The sequence below is a fragment of the Rhinolophus hipposideros genome (assembly GCF_964194185.1).
Source record: "Rhinolophus hipposideros genome assembly, chromosome: 13".
Classification (NCBI taxonomy): domain Eukaryota; kingdom Metazoa; phylum Chordata; class Mammalia; order Chiroptera; family Rhinolophidae; genus Rhinolophus; species Rhinolophus hipposideros.
In genome coordinates, this window is record NC_138059.1 from 37,599,387 (window position 1) to 37,611,247 (window position 11,861).

Here is an 11,861-nt window from a genome sequence, read left to right on the forward strand (position 1 = left end):
GTAGTTCCAGTGCTACTGACAAAATTCTTACTACCATGAGGGGCAATAGCCTTCGCTAGAGCTGATGCTCTAGATGATGGAGTAGAAAGAGAGAGAATTACCTGAGTCCTCACCAACCTGCTGGATTAATATCTGAGACCACTGCACTCCAGGGTTTAGAGTTAAGACAAGTGTAACTTTCCTTATTATTGAATGCATTTTGAGTCAGGTTTTCTGTTGCTTGCTGCTGACTAAATCACAATGCAGCAAGGCTAAAGCGAAGATTAAATTAGATAATCCATGTAAAAACATTTTGCAAACTGTAGAAGTTTTATAAAAATGACAGCTTTTTACAAAATCATAAAGTTTCAACTAACTTCGATAGAAGGGGTTTTAGGGAAAACTCCTTAACTATTATAAAAGCTTTATCTTTTTGGCGGGAGGAAGGTGGACATATTTGCCCTCTCCCTCGACCTCTGAACAGGGATTGTATTCTCTACAACACTTAGTGCACTATCAATACTTAATAAATGCAAAATAATGTTGCGTTAACTACGAATTGCCACCAGATGTTCTCGAGGCTTTGGAACCTTCAGGTAAAAGTGATTACACTAAACAGTAGTTTAATTATTACACCATCCATCTCAGTAATGGTGAGAGTCTGTCTGTCTTAGGACTGAAATCTCAAGTTAGGCTGTGCTACAGTGTTTAAATTTTAAATGCTCAATTTGTGGTCCCTAAAGGCAGATTTTTGGAAGAGCCAACAATCAGCTTTTCTCTACATCACCATCTTGAATTATTTTGTTCAAAGTTCAGCATCCAAAACAAGATGTCAAACAAGAGGATGTCAAAAAATAAGTTTCTGGCTGAAATGAAGTTTAAGAAGACAAATACTCCCAGCAGTTGCAGACAAGCAACCAGGAATATTATTCATATGTGGTTAATTGGAAGATAGGATGACAAGGCTGTTTGGAAGGGCTAGAAGAAATTGTCTCCTCTGAAAGGCAACAGGAAAAGAACTGGACTCCTGCATCCTCAGAAAAATGTTCCTCCCATCCAGGTGAGGGTGCAGGGATCTAAAAAATTAAGTTAACTTGTCCAAGGCCACAGCACTGGTAAGTGCCACAGAACAGCCTTCAATTTTGGCCCATCTGACTCCAAAGCCCCCACTATTGCTGCCTCTTGCCAAGAAAATGGATCTGAGGGGGAATTAAGAGCCTTCCAGCTAAGGAATTTGGACTTCATATGGAAGGCAAAGGAAGGCCATCAGAGATTTACTAAGAAACTAAGGACAAAATCAGAGCAATGCTTTAAGAACAGAATACTTCAAACTGGGTGTCACTCCTCCTCCTCTTCCTCTTCCTCCTCCTCTTCCTCCTCTCCTCCTCCTCCTCCTCCTCTTCTTCCTCCTGCAATCTATTTAAGTAGGTGTTGGAATCTATTTAAGTGGGTCATGGAATCTATTTAAGTAGGTTTTGACTAGCACTGTTTTTTCAAATAAAAGGATAGAATAGAATAAAACAGAAAATATCAGAATGCATCTCACATACATTAAAATACAATTTCATTAAATTTTTGTTTCACTTTACATAGATAACATACAGGTAGATAGATAGATTAGATATATGATAGATAGATGATAGATAGATAGATAGATAGATAGATAGATAGATAGATAGATAATGGGGGAGGAGAGAGTGAGAGAGAGAAATAGTAGAGACACATATGTGTATACTGTCCTGTCTTCTAAAATGTATTTCTCACTGTGAGTCCTGGACAAAAAACCTGAAAGCCTGAGCTCTAAGAAGATTGCCAGGAATGTATGTACACAGTGGGCTATCTTTTACATATATGTATGTATACAGGGAAGCCAGTTAGAGGATATTTACAGATTTCCATAAGGGACAACAGTGTGAACTGGGGTGGTAGGATTCAACAAAAAGGGTTTTGTGCAACAGATATGTTTTCTCTGACTTAATCTACCCTGGAACATCATTCACCTGTTCTCTCTGCCCTCAAGAAGGATCCCTCAAAGGTCCTTTCTGACTTGCCTACCTACTTCCTTTTTATCAGGAGGCTTAACTTCCATCTTGTATCCCCTCCTCAGGGATCAGACAAAGTCGTCTTTGATGTTTGGGTTTGTTTTAAAGTAATGAAATTAACTCCTCTTGGCTTGGTCCAGTAGTCTATCTATTACAAAGCAGCATCCTGACTTTGGAGAGAAAATTTTAGACAAGCCCAGAGAGGTGCGAGGAAGCAAGGATGGTCTTTTGTTCTCGGGGTCATCATTAGAGGCCAGTCTGGCTCTCTCAGTAGCTCCATACTTTGGCTGCCTTTAGCTTGGGATCTCATTCAGCTCTCACAACATTCCTGCAAGATATGCACTGTATTACTAACCCCCCCTCCTTTTTTTTTGATAGATGGAGAAACTGACAGTCAGAGAAGATAAACAATGCCTCCAAGTACCTCCCACCCTCAAGCTAGTAAATAGGGGAAGTGAGTTTGAAACTCAGGTCCTATGAGTTCTAAAGCCATGTGTTCACCACTATTAGTACATTGCCTTTCATTAAATTATGTTTCTTTTAGATTAAGAAAGCTATCTTTTTAAAAATTTATTTTAGTTTATTATACTATAGAAAGTGTGGAAAACATAAGTATTTACTAGCCACAGTTACACATAAGGAGACTGAAAAACAAGAAGGGTCAATGTCTCATCCAAGACCATAATACAGTAACAGAGCTAAAAGTAAAACCAAAGCTAGCAAGGCCAAGTGACACATCTCTGTTGGTTCTAAGGCTTTTAGTCTAACTGTACTTAGAAGCATGGATATTGGTCTGGATTTCAGTCAGAGGCCAGTTTGTAAATTCATTGCATGACTTCTTCCTTGGAATATAACTTTTAAACTTTTCCTCGCTGACTGAACTTGGCATTTTCCTTCACACTTGCATCTCTTCTTCTCTGTTAATGAAGGATGGTTGCTGGAGAATGAGAATATTAAGAGTACAGACAGATTCTGCACATGGTGGGGAATTGCAATAACTATAAAATAATACAAACTGGCAAGATTAGTGTAGACTTATATGCACTTAAAGATCCTGGGCTGGAAAGATCCCCCACAGACAAGAATGTAAGAATTAAGTTATCAGTTGAGTACATTTGTCTGCCAAGTCCTTACAAATAATTAGAAAATCGAATTAAACTGAGTTCCTACCCCCACCTGTTTTTTTGTTTTGTTTTGTGTTTTGTTTTGTTTTGTTTTGTTTTAATGAGATGGAAGAGAGAAGATAACCTTCAGATAAATATTAAAAACATATAAAAATATAGTATGCATGGTAAAATGAATATGAGTTTTACAGTTAGACCCAATTTCAAAACTCACATTGTATGACCTTATGCAAGCAAGTTTGTCTCTGTCCCTATTTCTTCAGCTGTGACATCAAATAAGTTATATAAAGAGCTCAGAATATGGTAGGTATCCAATAAATTATATTATAGATACGAGAACACTATACCTGACAACACAATCATTGCCATGAGGGATGCTGAGACCTCAAGACCAGGCTGACAAAAGGATGGAAACCACTCCAGTATGGCTCAGGTTAAGAGAACTGACATGACCTTGGGCTCATTTGTGGGAAAGGAGTCCATCAAGCAAAGTCACAGTATTTAAAGGCAAGCTTGGATCTGATACAGCCTGACACTTATACCCAAGTGGCTGGAAATGGAGGCCTGGGAAGTCAGTAAGAATGTGTGAGCTATGGAGATACTCATAGTCAAGTTGGTGACAGAATTTGATTCCAGACAGACTCATCATGTTAAAACATATCCTTAGCCAGAACCAAGAGAGACAAGGAGCTGATCTCCCAGGAAGAGGGACCAGCACAGGCCCAGAGTTTGTCAGGGTCCTAGTGACAAGCTAAGAAATTACCCTATGAAAAGATATCCATGTCAAATCCCTGGACTGTTACATAATTTGGGGAAAGGGCCTTTGCCCATGTGATTAAGTTAAGGATCTTGAAAAGAGACATTTATCCTAGATAATCTAGGTAGGCCCGAAGCGCAATCACATGTATCCGTATAAAATGAACACACTGAGATGACATATAGAGGAAAAGTGAATATGAAGACAGAGGCAGAGATTAGAGTGATGAGGCTACAAGCCAAGGAATGTTAATAGTCACTAGAAGTTGAAAGAGGCAAGGAGGTCCCTTGGAACCTTCAAAAGGAGTGTAGTCCTGCCTACATCTTCATTTCAGGTTTCTGGCCTCCAGAACTGAAAGAATCCATTTCTGTTGTTTTAAGACACCAAGTTTATGGCAATTTATTATTGGCAACCTTAGGAAACTACTTCAGCCTGGACAAGATTTTGGGGTTTGGACACAGTTTCAGCCCAAGAACAGAAGTGGAGTTCCATCTAAAAGTAGAGTTGAAGTCCATCCTTGGGGTGCATGGTGAAGACAGCAATGTTGCTCTTTGTTCATTGGATACCAGACTTAGGCCGTCCAGATTGATCCAGATCCAACCATGATGGAGAAGAATGAGAAAATCCTGGGTTAGCCTAGGTGCTGGTGGGATTCATCCTATAGGTAGAATATTTCAGTATCCACAGCAAGTAGGGCAAACAGGAACTGACATAGCAATCAGTGACATTCTGCCAATAAATGATAATGTCTTGTAGAACCTGGCTGCATATAGTCTGAGATGATGTTGGTTTCAGAATAAAAAAACAAAAGGCCAGAAAATATGCTGCTCCTGTTATGGAAGGAATCTGGGCATTCCTTCATAGGCCAGTCACATGTTAGCACTGAGGGTACAGAAATGAACCCAGGTCTTGCTGTTCTGGAGCTCACATGCTGCTCTGGCCCTCTTCTGTAGCCCCACAGCCTCTCCCAGAACTGAGACCTCCCTGTGTGCTCAGGGAAACTCATTCTCCTTCAGCCAAGAGCTTCTTTGGCTTGAAAAACCATACTGCACCCATATCAGTTAGAACTTACCATCTCTACAGGCTTCCAACTCACAGGTCATAGAATCAGCCTCACTGTTACAATACAATGGGGGTTCCCTGCTCCCAATAGCAGTATCACAATAGAATTTCAATGTAGATATTCTCAAAAGATATACTTCTCTCTCCCTTCCTAGGCACTATAGAAGAAACAAATATACATCAGTTATAGTCCCTGTCGTTAAATGACTGTGATCAAAAATTACAGTGAATGTTGAAATTTAAAAAAAAAAAAGTATCACAGTAAAACACACATTATCATTAATCCCCCTCAAACTACTCCCCCTCACTTCAAATACATTTATCCCACCATTCTTGCAGCTTTTTGAAGCAGTTCTGGAAGTCCTCTTTCGTGAGTGTTTTCAGTTGTGCTGTTGTAGCTGCTTCGATGTCCTGAATCGATTCAAAATGTTTACCTTTAATGGTCATTTTGACCTTGGGGAAGAGCCATAAGTCACATAGTGCCAGATATGGTGAATAAGGTGGATGAGGACACATCATAATATTTTTATTTGACAGAAATTTCCATACCAGAAGTGATGTGTAACCTGGAGCCTTTCCATTTGGGACCACAAAATATGGTGAATGCTACTGCTGAGTGCCAAACAACAGAAAGGCAAGGATCTTCAACACAGGAAGTAGCACATCAAACCTTAGTAACAGAGTGTGACAAGTTTCAACTTGTTCAGTGCAGTCAGTTGGGTGTGAGCTATGGTTGAGAGAAGGTGTGTTTTAAAGTGTGCTGTAAATCATCCTCTATCATGACAACGCTCCGTGTCATACATCGCTTCTGGTATACGACAATTTCTGTCAAATAAAAACATTACGGTGTGTCCTCATCCACCTTATTTAACAGATCTGGCACCATGCTACTTCTGGCTCTTCCCCAAAGTCAGAATGATTCAGGACATCGAGGCAGTTAAGAAAGCACAATTAAAGACATTCATGAAAAAGGACTTCCAGAACTGCTTCAGAAAATGGCAAGAATGATGAGATAAGTGTGCTCAAAGCGAGGGGGAGTATTTTGAGGGAGATTAATAGCAAATGTGTCTTTTACTATAATAATTATTTTATTTAAACATTCACTGTATTGTTCGATCACGCTTACATGTAATATAAGGTCTAGACATAATCACTAGGGCTATGGGAACATTACCGTGATATAGACAGAGATTTTAAAAACTTGATGAGATGAGCTATCTCTTAATTGATATGTCAATCCAGTCATGAAAGGATTCCAAAATGTGGCAATCTGACATTAAATTTATATCATCAAACTTATGGCCATTAGAAATAATCTTATCGAGAATAACCAACATGATAATGAAGTAAGACAATGTAATGAACGGTTGCAATGAATACCTCTTCTTTTTTAATTTATTGGGGTGACATTTGTTAGTAAAATTACATAGATTTCAGGTGTACAATTCTGTATTACATCATCTATAAATCCCATTGTGTGTTCACCACCCAGAGTCAGTTCTCCTTCCATCACCATATATTTGATCTCCCTTACCCTCATCTTCCACCCCCCACCCCCCTTACCCTCTGGTAATGAATATTTCTTAATTAGGAAAGAATTTCTAAATTGTTTCACTTCTCTAGCCATGATTGCTTCATCTGTAAAATGAAAAAGATTTATACATAATCACTAAAGTCCTTTCCAGCCCTTATATATTACTTGGGAAGTTCATTGTAAGAGAGATAGCTCTGTTGGCTTTATCCTTAGGGACTTCCATGAGCTTTTTGTGTAGGTCGAGAGCTTTTAGATTTCAGAAACCTAGAGGTATCTTTTTTAAAGCCATAAAGATTGGTTGACATATGGAAATGTGACCAAGGAAACAGAGCAAACTTATCTACTTAAAACCCTGGATTCTTCCCTAAGAGGCAACATGGCCAATCAAGGGAATGGAAGACTGATAGGCACTGAGCCTAAGCCCAAGGCTGTGTGACATTTCCAATTGCTTCTACCAATTTGGTCCTCACTTTACTCTTATTATAACACCTAGCTGAAATTCACACACATGCACACACACACACACACACACACACACACACACACCATAGTCCCCAAACTGATTCTTTTTTTTCCCTTGAATCAGGTTTAACTTTCTGAAGATAAAAATCATGAAGCAAAAAATAATATGGGAAAAGGAAAAGGGAAGAGGGAACTATACTCACAGAACTGTAGAAATGAAAGGAACATTTTAATGACAAAGCCTCAAAAAAGAGCTGGATTACTGACTCCTCAGAGGTTTGACTGTTTTGAGAGACATACACTAGCATTTGCCTCCTCAAGCTTATCTGTTTGTTGGTTGCTATGTGGATGGTGATAAAATATCCATTTGGGTGGGGTCAAAAATTGTATTACACTCAGATAGCACATCTGTGAATACTGGCCTTTTGAACAAATGACTATAGTTCACTAGGCCTCTGTGCTGTGAGAGGCTGCTTCCCAAATACCAACTTTGAACCTATTCCTACCATATGGACACATGGGGTCAATGAAAAATCGTGTCCAAGGGGTCCCAAAGCATGAGAAGTTCTGGCAAAAGTGACAGGTATTATCCAGGCTGCTGAAGAGAAATGTACTGAGGCTAGAAAGACTAAGGAGGTGCACGCCTTTGGAACGTGTCTGTGGATCAAAATACACCCTAACAGATTATTGAGAGAATCCCTGGTGACTGTGTTAACCTTGGCATTGTTATCATTAAAAGGCTATGCTCATTTCTGGCACCTAACATTGGACACATTGACAGCAACAGGGTTGATGGAAGAAGAAAGAATCTGTTTTGCAGTTTAAAAAAAGAAAAATGTTCTCAGATTTCTCAGACTATTTGAAATCACGCCAGAGAAATACTTGATTTCAGCATTTTTAACCTCTCTGCGATGATGCCGCAAGTGGTGTCCCCCACGTGTGATGATATATTTCAAGGCCAGAGTTTTCTCAAGATGTTCCAAGCCTGCAGGCTCCTGATCCTTTTTCAAATTATGAAGATGATAGTATCCCAGTGAGAGTTGTGATTAGTCTAAACTCTCCACAGCTGTGAGAGATGAATGTACAAATTCCAATAAAGATTCTGCATGTTCTGGACTGAATTTACCTACATGACATTGGGGCCTCACTCAGGGACTACTTAAAAGAACCAGAGCTGCCTCAATGCTGTTCCATTTCTTCCATAGCATCAGCTGCTGGGAGGCTGGCAACTATTCTGGGAGGATGCCTCCCCTCACACCACTGTCACTACTCAGCAGTGCCTATTTATTTAGAGGGTCTGCGTGATGTGTGTGGAGAAAAGCAGGGTCGGGAAAATTAAACCTAAGTACCTGAGAATTCAAAGAGGCCTTGTAATTCATTCTGTGAAGAGCAAGAAGGATTATAAAACACCTTCTAAATAAAGGGGTTGGCCTAGAGCTATAACGGACAATAAAACCAGCTGTATCACCACCTCTAACTCATTTAGAATGGTGCTAGCAAGAAGGCAGGCTTGGAGCATTCTGCAGTTACTTGGAAGAGTCAGCAGGGCTTTGTTTTCTTATTTTGGATACGCTTTCTCTAAAATACTTCCTTGGAATACTAATAAATGTAATAGTACATGACATGTTTTACCTTTTACCATGTTTAATAATTGTATCATTTGAAAACACTTTGGTTAAACTCCTTTATGAAACATCTGACGCTCCGCATGCTTTCCAAGACTGGTAAAGACTTAGGCGACAAAGACTCACATTATCATCTACACATATTAACAACTATGGAGATAAAGATTCCTCAATTTGGAAAAAAAAAATACCAAAGGAATATATTAGGTAGTTTCCCCTTATCCGCAGTTTCACTTTCCATGGTTCCATTACCTGCAGTCAGCAGTGGTCCAAAACTATTAAATGGAAAATTCCAGAAATAAATAATTCATAAGGGTTAAACTGCACACTGTTCTGAGTAGTGTGATGAAACCTCAGGCCAACAGGCTCTGTCCACCCAGGATGTGAATCATCCCTTTGTCCAGTATATCCACACTGTAAACACTACCTATCATTAGTCACTTAGCAGCTATCTCAGTTATCAGTTGACTTTGACTGTCGTGGTATAGCAGTGTTTGTATTCAAGTAATCCTTATTTTTCTTAATAAAGCCCAAGAGTATTGATGCTACTCTGAGTATTGATAATTCTGATATGCCAAAGAGAAGCCATAAAGTGCTTCCTGTATGTGAAAATGTGAAAGTTCTCAACTCAGTTCTCATTTTATCACTTCATATCTTCACAAGAAGAAGGGTGAGTACAGTACAATATTTTGAGAAATAGAGAGAGATCATAGTCACATAACTTTTATTACAGTATATTGTTATAATTATAACTAATTTATTATTGTTGTTAGTCTCTTGCTGTGCCCAATTTATAAATTAAACTTTATCATATGAGATTGGACAATTAAATTTGTGAACTCATCCGAGAAAAGGTGCTACATAACTCATTGCTGAATATCACTACAGTCACCTTCGAAGTACTCCCCTTGGGAAGCTATGCACTGATGCCAGCACCTAGTCCACCCTTCAAAGCAATTTCGAAACTCTTTTTCTGGAATAGCCATCAGAGCTGTTGTCATATTACCCTTGATGTCCTGAATGTCATCAAAATGTCTTTCTTTCAATATTTCCTATATCTTCAGGTAAAGAAACAAGTCATTGGAGGCCAGATCATGTGAGTAGGGAGGGTATTCCAATACAGTTATTTGTTTACTGGATAAAAACTCCCTCACAGACAGTGCCATGTGAGCTGGTGCATTGTCATGATGCAAGAGCCATGACTTGTTGGCGGAAAGTTCAGGTCATCTAACTTTTCATCCAGCCTTTTCAGCACTTCCAAATAGTAAACTTGGTTAACTGTTTGTCTAGTTGGTACAAATTCATAATGAATAATCCCTCTGATATCAAAAGGTTAGCAACATCGTTGCAACAAGTTCATGAACTTAATTGTCCGAAATCATAGATATGTATGCCTAACAAAAAACATAGTATATATAGGGTTCAGTACTATTTGCAGTTTCAGGAATCCATTGGGGGTCTTGGAACATATCCCCACAGATAATTTGGGGGGGTACTGTAATATGGTTTTTAAAAATTATTTTCTAATGTGATTTTCATGAATGCAGAATCTTCTGTATACATGTCACATACTTACACTTCCATTGTTTAGAGTCCACCGAAGCACAACTAGTATTACTCCTGACATCTGGAGATTTTTAATAGTGCACTAGCTATCAGTTTTACAGTTTATCACACAGCCATCCACATATGTGATATGTGGCATTTTTCTTTGTAGACACAGACTTTTCTCTCTCTAACACACAGCAGAAATACAACACGACTAAAGTCAAGAGACCCAATGGAGAATTCGATGAGCTATAAACGAAATTCTGAAAACATCGACTTCTGGATGATGTATATGTGGTATTTTCTTAAAATGGGAATGGGAGTGGAAGAAGAAGGAAATAAGCTCCATTTTTTTCTAATATTCATACAAACAAAACACACAACTAGAAACATTTCCTTTTTTATCTTTTCACTTTATGCAAATCTACATGCTAATCGATTCTTTCAACTACAGTTTACCCTTAAACAAAGTAGGTTTGAACTCAACTGGCCCACTTAAGGAGGGATTTTTTTCAAGTAATACCTGTGCTGTTTCCATCTATGGTTGGGAGTTGCAGTTGCAATTGGCCACCTGTATGCATTACTCTACCTACACCATTTTATATTGGGGGACTTGAGCATCCACTGATTTGGGTATCTATAGGGGGTCCTGGAAGTAATCCCCTGTGGATACCAAAGAACAACTAAGTTTTAGGTAAGTCAAAATTTACAGAGGATTTTTGACTGCACAGAGGTCTGCACCCCTAAACCTCTGTGTTGTTCAACAGTCACTTATACTGGCACATACCATCTTAGATTTCATCTTTTCTAAAGAAAAATCAAATCATTAATTTAAGCCAGTTAAACTGGATGGCAATGATGAACTGCTCCCCCTGGAACCATGTTGCAAAGGCAACTTCTATATCAAATGGCTTATTCCTGTCTCTCGGCTGGAGGACAATTCCAAATACAATCACCCTGCAAGGCAACTTGGAGGAAAAAAAATTTTTTTTAATTGAGTGAGAAATACAACATGCCAGGATTCTAATCGTTAAAACAAAGCTGCGGGGAGAATAACCCGAGGAGCCCTACAGAAAAGGAGTGTTACCTTGCAGGGAAGTTTGTCTGATGGTAACATTAGTGATGTGCTGGTAAATGTTTCATATGCAACTCTTAGGGAGAAAAAGCTGTATTTTGTAGCATTCACAATTTCTCCGGTGTAAATACATCCACAAAGGCTGATTTCAAGCTACCCAAGTGACATCACTGAATGGGAAGTTAAGAGCAACCCATTGTATAGTGTTTCAGATACAATAGATGTAAATAACATCAACAGCATAAATTATAGTAAAATGTAGTGAAATAAGTAGACCATAGTGATTTTTGAGTGTTATTTTGTTTTTAATATAGTTAATTTAATTTTAAGTTTATATAATTTAATTTTTAAGAATGGTTGCATTTAACAACTGGTTCCCAAAATTCGTGAAAATTTAAAGGTGAGCTCTAATGAACAGGTAACATTCGCTCCAGCACAACACAGCACTCTGCTCTTCAGGGACATTAAAAATATTTTGAACAAAAACAAACCAAATAAATGAAGTTACTAAATCATCTGGGTCAAACTATCTCCAGTTTCCAAAAGTACCAAACTCTTTGCTACCCCACTTTAAAAGTATTCAAAGTTCAGGTTACACCGTGCATAGCATCTATAGGAATGCCATTAGATGACAACACCTTACATTTTTATCA